This window comes from Lactuca virosa, chromosome 8, assembly GCF_052849685.1.
Source record: "Lactuca virosa cultivar CGN04683 chromosome 8, Lactuca_virosa_CGN04683_v6, whole genome shotgun sequence".
Classification (NCBI taxonomy): Eukaryota; Viridiplantae; Streptophyta; class Magnoliopsida; order Asterales; family Asteraceae; genus Lactuca; species Lactuca virosa.
Window position 1 is genome coordinate 349,064,520 of NC_136433.1, and position 14,882 is coordinate 349,079,401.

At 35.0% G+C, this 14,882-nt stretch overlaps 1 long non-coding RNA gene across 2 annotated transcripts; it reads right to left on the bottom strand.

Moving 5' to 3' along the window:
* Positions 1-8,626: 8,626 nt before the first annotated feature.
* Positions 8,627-13,220, bottom strand: LOC145128783 (uncharacterized). 2 transcript variants are annotated; one of them, XR_013717100.1, is made up of 3 exons: positions 13,061-13,220; positions 10,217-10,285; positions 8,627-9,062 (listed from the first exon to the last, which is right to left on the bottom strand). It is a non-coding gene; the product is annotated as an uncharacterized LOC145128783 (long non-coding RNA). The 2 variants fall into 2 exon arrangements; XR_013717101.1 differs by lacking the exon at positions 10,217-10,285.
* Positions 13,221-14,882: the final 1,662 nt, after the last annotated feature.

A 14,882-nucleotide genomic window follows, 5' to 3' on the forward strand; every position in this document is an offset into this window, starting at 1 on the left:
AGGTAGCAAGTGTGATATTTGCATTCTCAAAGTCGTTAGTGGAGCGTGTGTGGTTAACCGGCACACTAACATGGACTTATGAGAAATGACAAAGGTCTAAACAATTGAGACTATGATTACGGCATCCCTTTTCATACTTCTAAAATTGTTTAGACACATATATGAGCTATCTAAGGTAAGGCGTATGACTTTGATAAAGTTTTATCAATGCAGCTCATATCAGAAATCTGAACTTTGGTAAGAAAGTCAATAAAGTATTGATTTCTAGAAGTCCAGCTGATTTCTGAGTACATGTCAAAGCTAGTGGGAGCATAAGTGTTATGCTAATAATCATCATGTTAGTGGGAGCATGATAATTATAATAAGTGTTGCAAGTTAGCAATGTTAATTATAAAAAACAAAAAGTTTCAATTGGGAAAAGTTGTTTTGCTATAGTTAAGGGAGAGGAAATTGTACTTCATTTCAAATCTAAAAGCTTAGATCATGAGATTTTAATCAAATTTACTCAAGAATATGTATGAATGTTATGTTGGAATGGTTCAACATAAGGAAATTCTATATATGGGAACATTATTTGCGTTCTAAAATTCGATTATGATTACGAAATCTCTTTTTCATAATCTGAATTATGAGAACATGGCAATAGAAATAGAAATATTATAGCAAAAAACCGGTCTAGTATCATGTCTTTATGTGAGACATCATGAGTCGTGTCCCATATGCTTCGGATATACGATCGATTGCATGTGCTATAGTATTCATTTGTTCTAAATTTTTCCAAATGCATATGGCATTAAGAAGGAAAAAGTACTAGAACTTGATATGACTAAAGTGATTAAGCAATTGTCGAGGACAATCTAAGTTTTACCAAAGATTGGTTGCTCAGGGACAGTTGGAAGTATGGTGTAAATTTTTGGAGAGGACCATATTGACATATTCTGAAAAGAGGCAACTCTTGTTCAGAGGTGATAGTCAAAATGAGAATATGGAAATATTCTCATAGGTGGAAGTTATTCATTAAATTTGTGTAAGATTAGGAAACTTAATGCAAGAAGGATGTTCAAAGCAATGCAATTTGAATTTGAGACTTCATTTCCATGGAATGATCTCATTGGAATACTCTATAATGTTTGTTGACAAGTCTTTGTGACTTTGTGCATAGTCATTACGAGAGGATCAGTGCATATAAGTTTAGAACCTAGCAGATTTAGGTAAATGACAGGAATTTGGAATTCTTGCATTTGCAGTAAAGATTTGGGATTGTGAAATGAGAATCATTGGAATTATGTTCAATCGGTCTATTTCACAAAGTAAAAGATCATAAACCAACTTAGTGTGCATACTTGGTGTATGACATGACTAGTGTTTTGAAAACATAGTGTACATGCTTGGAGCATGGGACAACTATTGTTTTTAATTCAAGTATAAAGTTGATAGTTGAAACAGTATACAATGAATAATGGGTAGTCAATATGGTGATAAATAAAAGGTGTTTTATTTATATTCATAAGTTCTGAGACCATATTGGATTCGATTATTCTTGTATTTCACTTTGCATGTTTTGACTTCCAGAATAACTAGGTCATTCTTCCCGAATGACTAAGTTATTCAAATCATCCACAGTCGGTCATATGTTGGAAGTAGATATGAATCAAGATTGTCATGAAGTTGGTTTGTAGATGTCCAAGGTAGTGGACATAGCAAGGGTTGCTGCAACATTCATGAGTGCTCATAAGTTCTGAGTATTGGATTCAACCCACGCTCATTTGACTCACTTCATTGATTTTATCACGAGTGATCATGAGACGATAATATCTTATATTCTGCAAACCTAGAGATATGACTTGTTGCCTATGAGTTGGTTATACATTGATTGTACGAAAACGCATTTGGTAACTCAGTGTTATAAAACGTGCCTTTGTGTATGATTCAACAAGTAGTAGAACAAGCATATGAGTCGAAGTTTATCCATTCCTTTTACCCTCAAAAGGGATAAAAACGATATATGTGGGCCCCTCGATGATTTAGTGAGGACACCCCGAAGTGATTGGCCAAGCCAGGCCTGATTTGATTTGTTCAATTAGTCGGTAGTCATAAATCGGAAATCGGGAAAAAACAAATGGACAGAGAGAATGATTTTAGTCCATGTCTCAGTCCATATGATATCTAGAATGGAGGAATATATGATCCCTTATCTGATGGACGCGTCATTGATTTGTTCAGAGTTCGACGGCAGCAGCTTTTAAGAGCTACGATAGCTAGTCGGGTTTTGAAGTCATACGCAATAATAGTTTTAGACTCATCCAAGTGGGAGACTGTTGGATTAGTGTCTAAGTCCATAATTATTTTTGGTATGTACTTGACCTGATTGGCGTGGTCCATTTGGGTTGCATGGCATCATGCATTTGGATAGACTAAAATGAGAGAAATAACACTTAAGGTTTATTAATATATTATAAGTTCTAATATATTAATAAGATTATTTAATTAGTATTGATCAAGAATTAATTTGGAATTAATTAAGTGATCAAAAGGAGACTAATTAAATATATGGGTTGATTGTGTAAATCATCCATACTTGTATAGTGGGCTAATGCTCCATGAATTATCAAGTTGGGCTAAAACCCATAGGATTCTCCATGGTGCTTTTGTACCCATGGATCATTGAAATGAAAGGTCATGACAATTAGGGTTTACATGGTATAACCCTAATTGTGACACACTATATAAGCATCTTATTATTCCCAAAAATCGACTACTAGGTGTGTATGGTGAGGGATAGCCGATTTCATGAAGTGTTCATTTCTCTCTAAGTTATTCCAAGTGCATTTGATGTTGTGTAAACCATTTGAGGTGTCACACTTGAGGCACTAGGCTCTTAAGCACCATGGAATCAAGCTACATCAAAAGGTATGTCTTCTAACTTGTATTATTCCATATGAATCAATGTTTTGTATGCTAGTTAGGATAATACCTTGGAATATTCATATTTGCATGTATAATAGAGAAAACATAGATCCAATGTATTTAGGGTTGCATGTAAACTTAGGAGTGTTAGAATGCTCAAAACCCAACAGAAATAGTCCCCCAATTCGGTTGAGATAGACCGGAGGGTAGGTCGGCACCTCAGAATAGCCTGACATGGGTAGGTCAGCACCCCAGAATAGCTTGACATGGGTAGGTCAGCACCCCAGAATGGCTTGACATGGGTAGGTCGGGCACCCCAGAATTGCCCGGCAATATGTATATGGTATTGGTATGTGGTATGACGGGGAACTCACTAAGCTTTGTGCTTACATTTTCCGTTTAGGTTTCAGGTACCTCTTCGTCCAAGGGGAAGGAGCCGGCAGTGTAGCAGCGCATCACACACACACCCATGATTTCCGCATGGAGTTTCTGGGATTGTATTCTGATTTTCATAACTCTTGATATTGTGATTTTGAAACATGAGGTTATGGTTTTTATAAGTTGACGTAACCTTGACAATGTTTTGGTACACTATTTCATGAGGTACTTAATTTAAAAATGAAATTTTTGGCCTTGAAAATTGGGATGTTACATACAATGTCTTTGATCACATTGATCCAGACACACCTCGACCTGCTGACATCGGCGAGACCACCTGGAAGCGCCTTGATGCCCTCGTAAAATAATGGATATACAACACCATCTCACCAGACCTGACACACACAATCATGAAACTCGATGCTTGAGCAAACTCGGCGAGTCTGAGGCAATCTCCCAATGTTGGAAGATGGACTCAACGAGTTGTTCATACAACTCGGCGAGTCATAGAATGGACACATTCTTATGAGGGAGATGAACTCGATGAGTTCAAAGATGAACTCGACGAGTCGGATGAAGATGGTCCCGATGGTATGATTGAAGGAGAACCCGTCGAGTTCTTGCTAGACTCGACGAGTAGATTCGGGGGTTGGTTCGAGTTAGAGGAGTATGGACTCGACGAGTTGGTAGACCAACTCGGCGAGTCAGGTCAACTGGATGTTGACTTTGACCAATGTTGACTTTGACTGAATTGAGTTGACCCTGGTTTGGGTTGCATGTTCGAATTGATAACTTAGAAGGGTTGTCGTGTAGGGATTGAGGAGTCGAAGGGAGTCGACTTTCACGCCGAGGACATTTCAGATACTACACGATATCGAGGTGAGTTACCTTCCAGTAGAAGTGGGTCTAAGGCACCAAGGCCAGCCCACTGGTAATTGTTTAGTTGAGATGATTGTCTTTGTGATAATCATCTGGGTTGCTTCTGCTTGATATATGTGTATGCTAGTATGCTATGTTATGTGAGATAGTATCAGTAGGAGGGGACTAGTCCCCGATTCGGTCGCTAGGACCAATGGGTAGGTCGGACACCCCAGATATGTCTGACAGCATGATTATGATATGATATTATATGCTAGCGGTAGGGGGTGAAATAGTCCCCGTATTCGGTTGAGATAGACCGGAGGGTAGGTCGGCACCCTAAAATAGCCTGACATGGGTAGGTCAGCACCCCAGTACCAGAATAGCTTGACATGGGTAGGTTAGCACCCCAGAATGGCTTGACATGGGTAGGTCGGGCACCCCAGAATTGCCTGACAATATGTATGTGGTTTTGGTATGTGGTATGATGGGGGAACTCACTAAGCTTTGTGCTTACGGTTTCAATTTTGGTTTCAGGTACCTCTTCGTCCAAGGGGAATGAGTCGACAGTGTAGCAGCGCATCACACACACACACACATGATTTCCGCATGGAGTTTCTGGGATTGTACTCTGATTTTCATAACTCTTGATATTGTGATTTTGAAACATGAGGTTATGGTTTTTATAAGTTGATGTAACCTTGACAATGTTTTGGTACACTATTTCATGAGGTACTTAATTTAAAAATGAAATTTTTGGCCTTGAAAATTGGGATGTTACAAGTTAGTATCAGAGCCTTGGTTTGAGGGATTCGGATACACCCTCGGGGGTGTCTGGACTCAAACCGAGGGATTAAAGGATTTTCACAAGAAAACAGTTTTCTAAAAAGTCTAAGTTAAAGAATGTTGAGAAAGAACAAGGTGTGTGATGCGTGCGACCGGCCGAGCTCATGTAAGTCTTCCCCAAGATACCCATACTTGTTATGTTATGTTATATGAGATTATTCTGAGAACTGCATGCTAGATTAGGGCTAAGGATCTAGGAGGGTGCCTTGTATGCCTGATATATGATTCTGAGAACTGCATGCTAGAGTAGGGCTAAGGATCTAGGAAGGATGCCTTATATGCCTGTTGTATGAGCTGAATACTAGGGTTATCTAGTCAGTGGTAGAATAACCTGATTAGGTTATGCTTGATTTGGTTACTCGATGCACGAATGCTACTTGCTTTGTGCCATAGGGGTTCTAGCTAACTTTAACTAAATAGTAAGCAAATATGTAACAGTATTCGCAAGCTAGTTAGGGAAAGGTGGTAGGGACTCCTAGTGCAGCTGATGGCGAAGAGTAGGTCGGAGGGTGCGCTAGGAAAGCCTAGGATGAGATTAGTTGGAAGAGGATATTGGTTAAGGGACTTGGTGAAGTTGAGGCAATCCTTGACAATGTTTTGGTACACTATTTCATGAGGTACTTAATTTAAAAATGAAATTTTTGGCCTTGAAAATTGGGATGCTACATACAATGTCTTTGATCACATTGATCCAGACACACCTCGACCTGCTGACATTGGCGAGACCACCTGGAAGCGCCTTGATGCCCTCGTAAAATAATTGATATACAACACCATCTCACCAGACCTGACACACACAATCATGAAACTTGATGCTTCAGCAAGCGATCTATGGACACATCTCCAGGAAATTTTCCAAAACAACAAGACGACTAGGGCTAGGGATGTCAAAAACCCCCGCGGGACCCAGTTCCCGTGGGACCCCGATACCGTACGGGACTAGTTTTTTAAAAAATTCGGGAGCGGGAGCGGGGGCGGGGGCGATATTAACTCCCGTCTATTTTCGGGACCGGGGGCGGGAGTGAGTATTTCTGTCCCGTACTCCCGCGGGGGCCCCGTTTATATTTATATAAAAAATATATATATGTTTATAACTTTAGTGATGTTTTATGTTTGATCAATTCTTGATTTATCAAGGGCTTACATGTTTGTTTATATACAAAAGTTATTAAAAATAGTATTTTTAGCCTAAAACAAAGCAATTTTTTAGCAAAAAAAATCCATTTTTAAGACTATAAACCGGGAGTACCGGGGGAACGGGGGCGGGACCGGGGGTTATGTAAGCGGGGGATCCGGGGGCGGGACCGGGAGCGGGGGCAACAAGGGATTTCGGGAGCGGGGGCGGGGGCAACCATTTCCGCTCCCGTTTGGTCCCGTTGACATCCCTAACTAGGGCTGTTTATTTGGAGGAACAATTCAACAACACGTGTCTCTCCGCCTTTTCCATTGTCATAGAGTATTGTGCCCGTCTCAAAAACCTTGTTGATCAGCTTGTTAACGTCGGAAACCCAATATCAGAGACAAAGATGGTCCTTCAACTCATCTTTGGTCTCACCAAGGGCGACTTTGATATAGTTGCCACTATCATCCAACAAGCTGACCACCAGAATATAATTTGCATTATTAAGACAAGAGATAGCAGCATGCTTTTATTTATTTATGTATTATAGCCAAATACTTTCAATTTTTTTTTTTTGGAAAATGGCTCATGTCTTGGCAAATTAACATACTCATGTTTCTTTCTATTATAAGTTGTGTCTTAAAAATTGCACTTAAGGCGTTGCTAGGCGTTAGGCGACAAGAGAAACGACTTCAGCCTCCAAGGCGATGTCGTGTACAGGAGGCATTGATTTTTGCTGTGAATCGGCGATTTTTTGTAGTTGTCAAGGCCTCGCCTTTAGGGATTCATGTATCGCTTGGGCTTTGGGTTTTTGGATCAATTCTACCCTATACATATTAACTATTTTATTTCTTTTTAACTGTAATCATATTAATGTGTCATTTAGTTCAATCGACGTTGTGCATTACTTTTGGGTATTCCAAGAGTTCTCAACAGTTACTATAATCTATGTATTTTCTTCCTTCCTCTATTAATCCTTGCAATCTTCTTCCCTCGTTCTCTATTTTCTTATGTTGCTATTCTTCTGAAGTCTTTTCTTTTTTTCCCTTCTTCCCATTCCACTGAGACTATGGACACCAACAATGCTCCTGTTGGCACTGATGATGTAATGGATCTGGTCAGGTGTAATGGTACATCTGTCCCAACAAAGAGGCACAAATTTATTTGCAAATTTTGTAAAAAGGCTACTTCCGGACTAAAACAACATTTAGTGGGAAGCTTCAAAAATTGTAAAAAATGTCCAAAGTGTCTGAAGCATGTGTGGGGAGAAGTAAAGAACTACACGATCCAAAAACAAGTGGAAAAGTGCAAGAACTACCAACCCTTCGAATGTAGTGGAACTTGATGACTACGATGAAGATGATGATGGCGTGCGACAAGGAAGTAGCAAGCCCCCACCTAAAAAACCAAAGACAAAATGGCCCTCTAGACATGTTTTATGCCAATAAACAAGACATACTCAAAGGTAGAAAAGGTGGAAAACAACAAACAATAAACGATAAACGAAGTGTGTCGAAAAGATCATAGGGACAAGGCTTGTAAGGATATTATAGCTCGTTGGTTTTACGATACGGTGTTACCTTTTAACGTGGTGTCTTAAGATAGCTTTCACATTGCAATGGAATCTGTTGCATACCACCAAGCATGCATGAGCTTAGAGTTCATCTGCTTAAAAATGAAGTTGAATCCACCCAGAACGTGTTGAAAGAATACAAGACAGAATGGGCAATAAATGGTTGCTCAATTCTATCATATGAATGGCATGATTCAACTGTTCAAAAAGATATCATGAACCTTTTTGTGAAAGCTTCGGTCTTTTTAAGTCCTCGGATGTCTCGGAAATCAGAAAAGACGCAAACACACTGTTTAAAATACTTTATGATATGGTGGAAGAGACAGGAGACGAGAATGTAGTGAAAGCAGTGAGAGATAATGCATCTAATTTATTAAGAGAAATTAAATATCTTCCTACTTTTTATTCCTACAAATCCTCCTACCCAATTAAATAATGACATGTGTAACATTTAATGCTCATTTAATGATATTTTAATATAGTAATATAACACATGTCATCATTTAATTGGATATGAAGATTTGTAGGAACAAAATTAGAAGGATATTTAATTTCTCATTTATTGTTAAGTTATTTTTTCTATAATGTATCGTTCTAAAATACTTTAAAATTATTTTGCAAATATAAGCGCCACACGTATGTGAATCCCTCGATTCAAAAGGCCTCAAAAAATGAGGCTCTCAGGTGGCAAATCCCCTCGGAGCGCTTCACGTCTTTTAAAACTAAGATCACGAAGTTGTACTTTCAATTATTTTCTTACCAAGTCATTCTACTTTAAAATTCTAAATAATAACAACATTGCACTTTCAGTTTTTTATTAGGACATTGTACTTCAAAAAGATCTACCAAATTATAACAGTGAGTTATTTTTATATGAATGTCATTGCTACCATTAGGTATTTTTTCAAATTGCAGTGTTGTATTATGAAAAAAAAATATTATAATTAGCAAATCAATAAAAGTATATTGCTATTTATTGCAATTAATCCTACAGAAAATGGATGCAGCTTACTGAACAATGATTAATACAATTAATGATTAATACAATTTCTCGCAAATAATAAATATTAATATAACAATAAAGCTACAACAATTATTATTCATGAAAATTCAACAAATTTGAGGTCATCGAAAAAGTTTGGACACCTACATTCCATGTATGTTGTGTTTCCCTGGTTACATTTTTCGGTTCCATAGAAATTGAGTGGCATTTCTTCGTAGTTCGCGAGTGCAAATCATATGAATATATAAAAATAAAATAAATAAGAAAAAGAATGAGGAAGAATGTGAAACTCAGCATACCTATACTCCAACATGCCTATCATCGACCATATTTAAGGAATATTTTAGCACACAAATGGCAGGGTTTTTTTTTTTGAACTGCAATAAAAATATATATATATATATATATATATATATATATATATATATATATATATATATATATATATATATATATATATATATATATATATATCCAAAAACAGTCAGCGGCCAAGGACAAAGAATACAAAGAATAAAAACAACAAACCAAGATCAAACTATTGAGAGGACTGCACAAATAGAGATGCACCAGAGGGAACCAACAACAACAGACCTAAAATAGCAATGCACTTATGGGGATCTCCAACAAAAAATGAAGAATAAAATAAGCCACACAAAAAAAAAAAAAAACAAAAAAACTCCATCAGCTCCGGATCGAAGTGAAATTATTCATTATAGTTATATACTTCAAACTCTAATTATAACAGGAAACCACTTTCGATTTTTTTTCATGATTATACAACATACTTTAAACTCTAATATATGTTATGTTCCAACAAACATATATAATTAAAGAAGGAAATAGAAACATACTTATCCTTCATTATAACCTATATACATAAAATGAATGTACTTTACTATGTTTTACCACAATATAGTAAACGTATACATAGTGGAAACATAATTTAGTAAATTCCAATGTTCCAAAGATTGCTAATAACGGTATTGAACCCACATATCTTGATAATCCAGAGAAGGGTAATATAGTAAATTCCGATGTTTTAAAGTTAGAAGTCCTAACTAGCAATGGAAGTGTTGCACAAGGTGTAGAGAAGAAATCAGTAAGGATTCTTAGTTATATCAAAGAAGCAAGAGAATATCTTCCTAAGAAAAAACTTGACAAGAAAGAGAAGGTTTATATAGGAAATCCCGATATTCCAAAGATTGCTAATAATGGTGAAATTCCTATAGCTCCTAAGATTGGTGAAGATGAGAGAGAAGAGTGTGTAAAAGGTAGCAATGAAAAGATTTAATTGTATTTAAGAAAATAAGAAGAATTTAATCCCAAGATTTAACTTGGATTCAACTACTCTAAGCAAACGTGGAGCCCTTTTAAACATGTATAAGCATTCAACTTTAGTGAAGTAATTTATCCAAGCAGGCAGAACTTAATGGGAGAAAATAAACAGATTGTAAAGTCAAATTTACATGTTAGTTAGAAATCATTACAAGGTATCATTAAATATGTAATGTAAAAACAGAGTAATTACCTTCTTGATAAGTTTTCAAGTGAGGAAAAGATGTTGCTGAAGTTACCAAAAAGAACACCAATCATATATCTTGAAATCAATTCAAAAAAGGAGATGTTTTAATTGAAAAGAAGCCAACAAAAGATACTAATAATAATAATAATAATCAAACAGAAAATGTTCTTGAAAAAGTGGTCTCGGAGGCAGCAAAGCCTGCAAAGAAGCATGTTTTACAAAGACATGTCTCCAGTTTGGAGAGTAAGAAGGGTATTATGGTAAAATGAAGAAATTTATTGAGGACATGTCCCTCTCATAAATTTTGGTGAATGTCAAAGTTGCTTTATTGGATTCTTTTCAGGAAAAAGACATAGTGACAAGTCAAAAAGGGTATGTTATCTATTGCTTATGTCAGTAAATAAAAAATGGAGATGGATACAGAGATATTTTAAACAAAATAAGCTTTGAATTACTAATTTTGTTGTGTATTTAGTAATTTAGAAAAGTAAAATGAAACAATCAACTCAGTAGTTATCAAGTAATTTTTTTACTAATGGAAAGTGATATCTGATCTTGGAACAAAGAAAGAAGTTCATTGTATTCAGAAAAGTTTCAATAAGAGAGGGAAAGAGAACAAATAAACTCAATTTAGTACTTATCTATAAGACTATAACCAGATTTTACAGCTTCAAAGATATTTATGCAAGAACTTTCTTTAGATGTTAATGAAAATCACATGTATCATTAGGGTAGAGATAAACAGTTTACATATTCATTCAATGATTCAGTTGAAGAAAAAACAAAAATACCTCTCAATTAAGATCAAATGAGAGGTTCCTTCTTGCTACTAACTTCAATGATTCAGTTGAGCCCTAAAGTTAATTTTTCTCCAGTGGGTATGAGATGGATCAAAATAGATCCAATTGGACGTTGAAACAAAATATCGGCTAGAACAGTTCTACATCCTCTCAATTAAGATCAAAATATTACATGATTATAAACGGATTAATACTAATACTATGAATCATTAGGTGAGAGGGAGTTTTTGACCATAATAGGGTGGATGGAAAAAATATTTACCATTTTAGTGTTCTTTCAAAACTATTTAGCATTTTAGTGTTTTTCTCATTTTTCTTTATTTTTTAGTTTCCTTTTCATTTTTTTTTTAATTTAAATATCTTATTTTTTTTTCTTTTTTATTCTAACTTTTTATTGTTTTTCTCATTTTTCTTTACTTTTTAGTTTCTTTTCAGTTTTTTTTTAAATTTAAATATCTTATTTTTTTTCTTTTTTATTCCACCTTTTTATTGTTTTATATATATATATATATATATATATATATATATATATATATATATATATAAATGATAGCTTTCATTTTAGTTTTTTTTATCCTTTTTTACTGTTTTTTAAATATATGTTTTATTTATTTATTTTTTTCTGTTTTATTTAAATATCCAATTTTCTTATACAACCTTTTTACCATCAAATTTTAGCCTCAACATTAAAAAATCATCAAAAACCACCACTATAATCAAAATTTAAGGTGCAAAAATTCCAACATTCACATACAATGTTTTTAAAGTGAAAAAAAAATATCAACATTGTTTCTTACAAAAAAAACACCACAAAAAAACTCCAACATTGTTTATTACAAAAAGAAAAACATCACAATTAGCTTCATCTTGAACTGTTAAAAAATCATTACCTGTAAAAAAAATATTATTTTTTAAATTACCTTGGTATAGACGGACATCTATTAAGTGGATGACTCTTCAACCATTCTCGAGCACGTGGATTTAACCGGGACATAATCGAAAACGATGTCCGTCTATGCCAAGGTAATTTAAAAAAAATAATATTTTTATGGTATTTGTTATAGTTATTCTCTTGTTATTATTTTTTTTTTACAGGTAATGATTTTTTACCGGTTTAAGATGAAGCTAATTGTGATGTTTTTCTTTTTGTAATAAACAATGTTGGAGTTTTTTTTGTGGTGTTTTTTTTGTAAGAAACAATGTTGAGATTTTTTTTTTCACTTTAAAAACATTGTATGTGAATGTTGGAATTTTTGCACCTTAAAATTTGATTATAGTGGTGGTTTTTGATGATTTTTTAATGTTGAGGCTAAAATTTGATGGTATAGAGGTTGTATAAGAAAATCGGATATTTAAATAAAACAGAAAAAAATAAATAAAAAAACATATATTTAAAAAACAGTAAAAAAAAGGATAAAAAAAACTAAAATGAAAGCTGTCATTTATATATATATATATATATATATATATATATATATATATATATATAAAACAATAAAAAGGTTGAATAAAAAAGAAAAAAAATAAGATATTTAAATTAAAAAAAAAACTGAAAAAAAACTGAAAAGAAACTAAAAGGTAAAGAAAAATGAGAAAAACAATAAAAATGTGGAATAAAAAAGAAAAAAAGAAAAATAAGATATTTAAATTAAAAAAAAAAAAACTGAAAAAGGAAACTAAAAAATAAAGAAAAATGAGAAAAACACTAAAATGGTAAATAGTTTTGAAATAACACTAAAATGGTAAATATTTTTTCCATCCACCCTATTATGGTCAAAAAGTCGGTGAGAGGAACTGTCATGTAACTTTGATAAGGGGAAAAGCCGACCAATGGAGGTATTTCACTTACCTTTTACATTAGAAAAGAGTTCAAACTTTGAATATATGGTTAAACTGTAATCATATTCCATAGCTATGAAATCGTGTAATCAAATTCCTCAGTAAGCCTCTTGCATTAAGTTTATCATTCAAATCTCAACACTCAACTCCATCTATGAGGCAAACAAAGCAACTCCCATAGGCAAATTGTATTAAGGTATAAACATCGCACCTGTGTTGTAAGCTATGCAATGAGAATTAAGAGGTACTCAAAGAATTGCAGAAGTCGGAGCATTGACGCCTTCAGCTCCGTCGAGGGCAGCGGCAAGAGAGAGTTAGGAGGCGATGCTTCGTGTTTGTCGGCCTTTGTTGATAGTTTTGGGGAGCCCGTCTTGTTGGGTTAGGTTAAGGGGTGTTAAAGCACTTTTCAACTTAAAATAGCAATCCCAAATTGCCCTTACTTGATTTTACCCTTTAGTTGATTTTACCAAATTGTCCTTAGAATTAAAAATTAAAATCTTAATTTGACCTACCAATTACCGATGGAATTTCAAATTTGTTGATTTCCTTTGCTAAACTATTGTATATTGTAAGAGACTACCGACCAATTTTATTATGTTGCCACACTGTCACAAAAAACGTAGCTAATGTCCTAATAATTCAGCGATCAGAAATCCGGCAGTATCTTGTCGTTGTCTCCGACAGACTTTTTTCCGTCGAAAAAATCTATCAATAATACTCAGTTTTCTAGTAGTACTGATAAACAAGAAAACTGGCACCAAGGAATTCTCTTCTCAATAAAAGATGCCACGAAAAAAATATAAAATAAAAATGAAAATAAAAAAAAGTACCGTCAAACACAGCTAAAACCTAGATACTTTTTACCCCTGAAATCAAGAAAACGACACACGCCAAACGCACCCAAGAAATTGTGTAGGCGGCACACTACAAAAAAAGGCACACAATCAATAATAAGATTAAGATATCGTCAGGTCAGCTCAACCTTGTAAAATTCTAAACTAGGACTTAGGGTCTGCAATTCTGCAATTCTAAATGACTATATTATCCAAACATAACCCAATATATCTCAAATCGCAATGACTGAATTAGTCCATTAGTAATTGTCTTATTGTCCGATAGGCCACAATTAACAATTTCAATCGGCAATCACAGTGAGCGACAAGGCGAAGCGCATGTGGTAGGAGACAAGAGTGCAACAATCTTGATTCTTAAAAACTGAAACGCCATTTATCTTTTATTCTTCCTTCTCATTTATCGGTTGTTCATATCCTCAACTGAAACGGTACCGGTTTCCATTATCTATTACGCTATTAGGGTTAGCCGATTAGGGTTAAAGGAGGAGGGTTTATAATGCTTTTCTCCTCTCCGTCCTATTTATTGTTATTTGAAATATAAATAGAAAATTTTTGATTAGTAGAAATGTCATCAAATTGTGGATTGACATGTGAATGCACAATAGGTAAAAATGTCATCCACCATGGTACTATTCTCACTAATTCATTAAGTTAAGTAAAAAAGAAAACAATCACACATAGCTTACCAAATTGAGTCTTGTCCTCACTTAATGCATTAAGTAAAAAAATAAAAATAAAATAAAATAACACTAAATGTGGTATGGTAATTACACTTATGACCCACAACTTAACTTGACGCAGTGCAATCCCTGCTAATATGACCCATTCAGTCGCACTTGAAGCAGCCAGAACCACCCACCTTGCACGCCCCATCGTGCGCCTTGTTGTACTTGCCACAGTGGCTCCGACCCTGCTGTCCTTTAGATATCGAATCAAATACCTTGGTCCTCTTGCCCAGAACCCCTAAAACCTGAGCCTGATCCGACTTCCTCTTCCTCTCCATATCTAGATCAATCTCCCCCCTCTCTTGCTCTCGCAATGATATCCTCCAGTGTCTTGTAACTGGATCAGCTCACGAACTGCCGAATACCACTCCTTAACATCTTATGGTATCCCGCCTTCTTCATCTCCTCATCCGCCACATACTGCAGAACCAACAATGCCCTCTCGTGGAATATA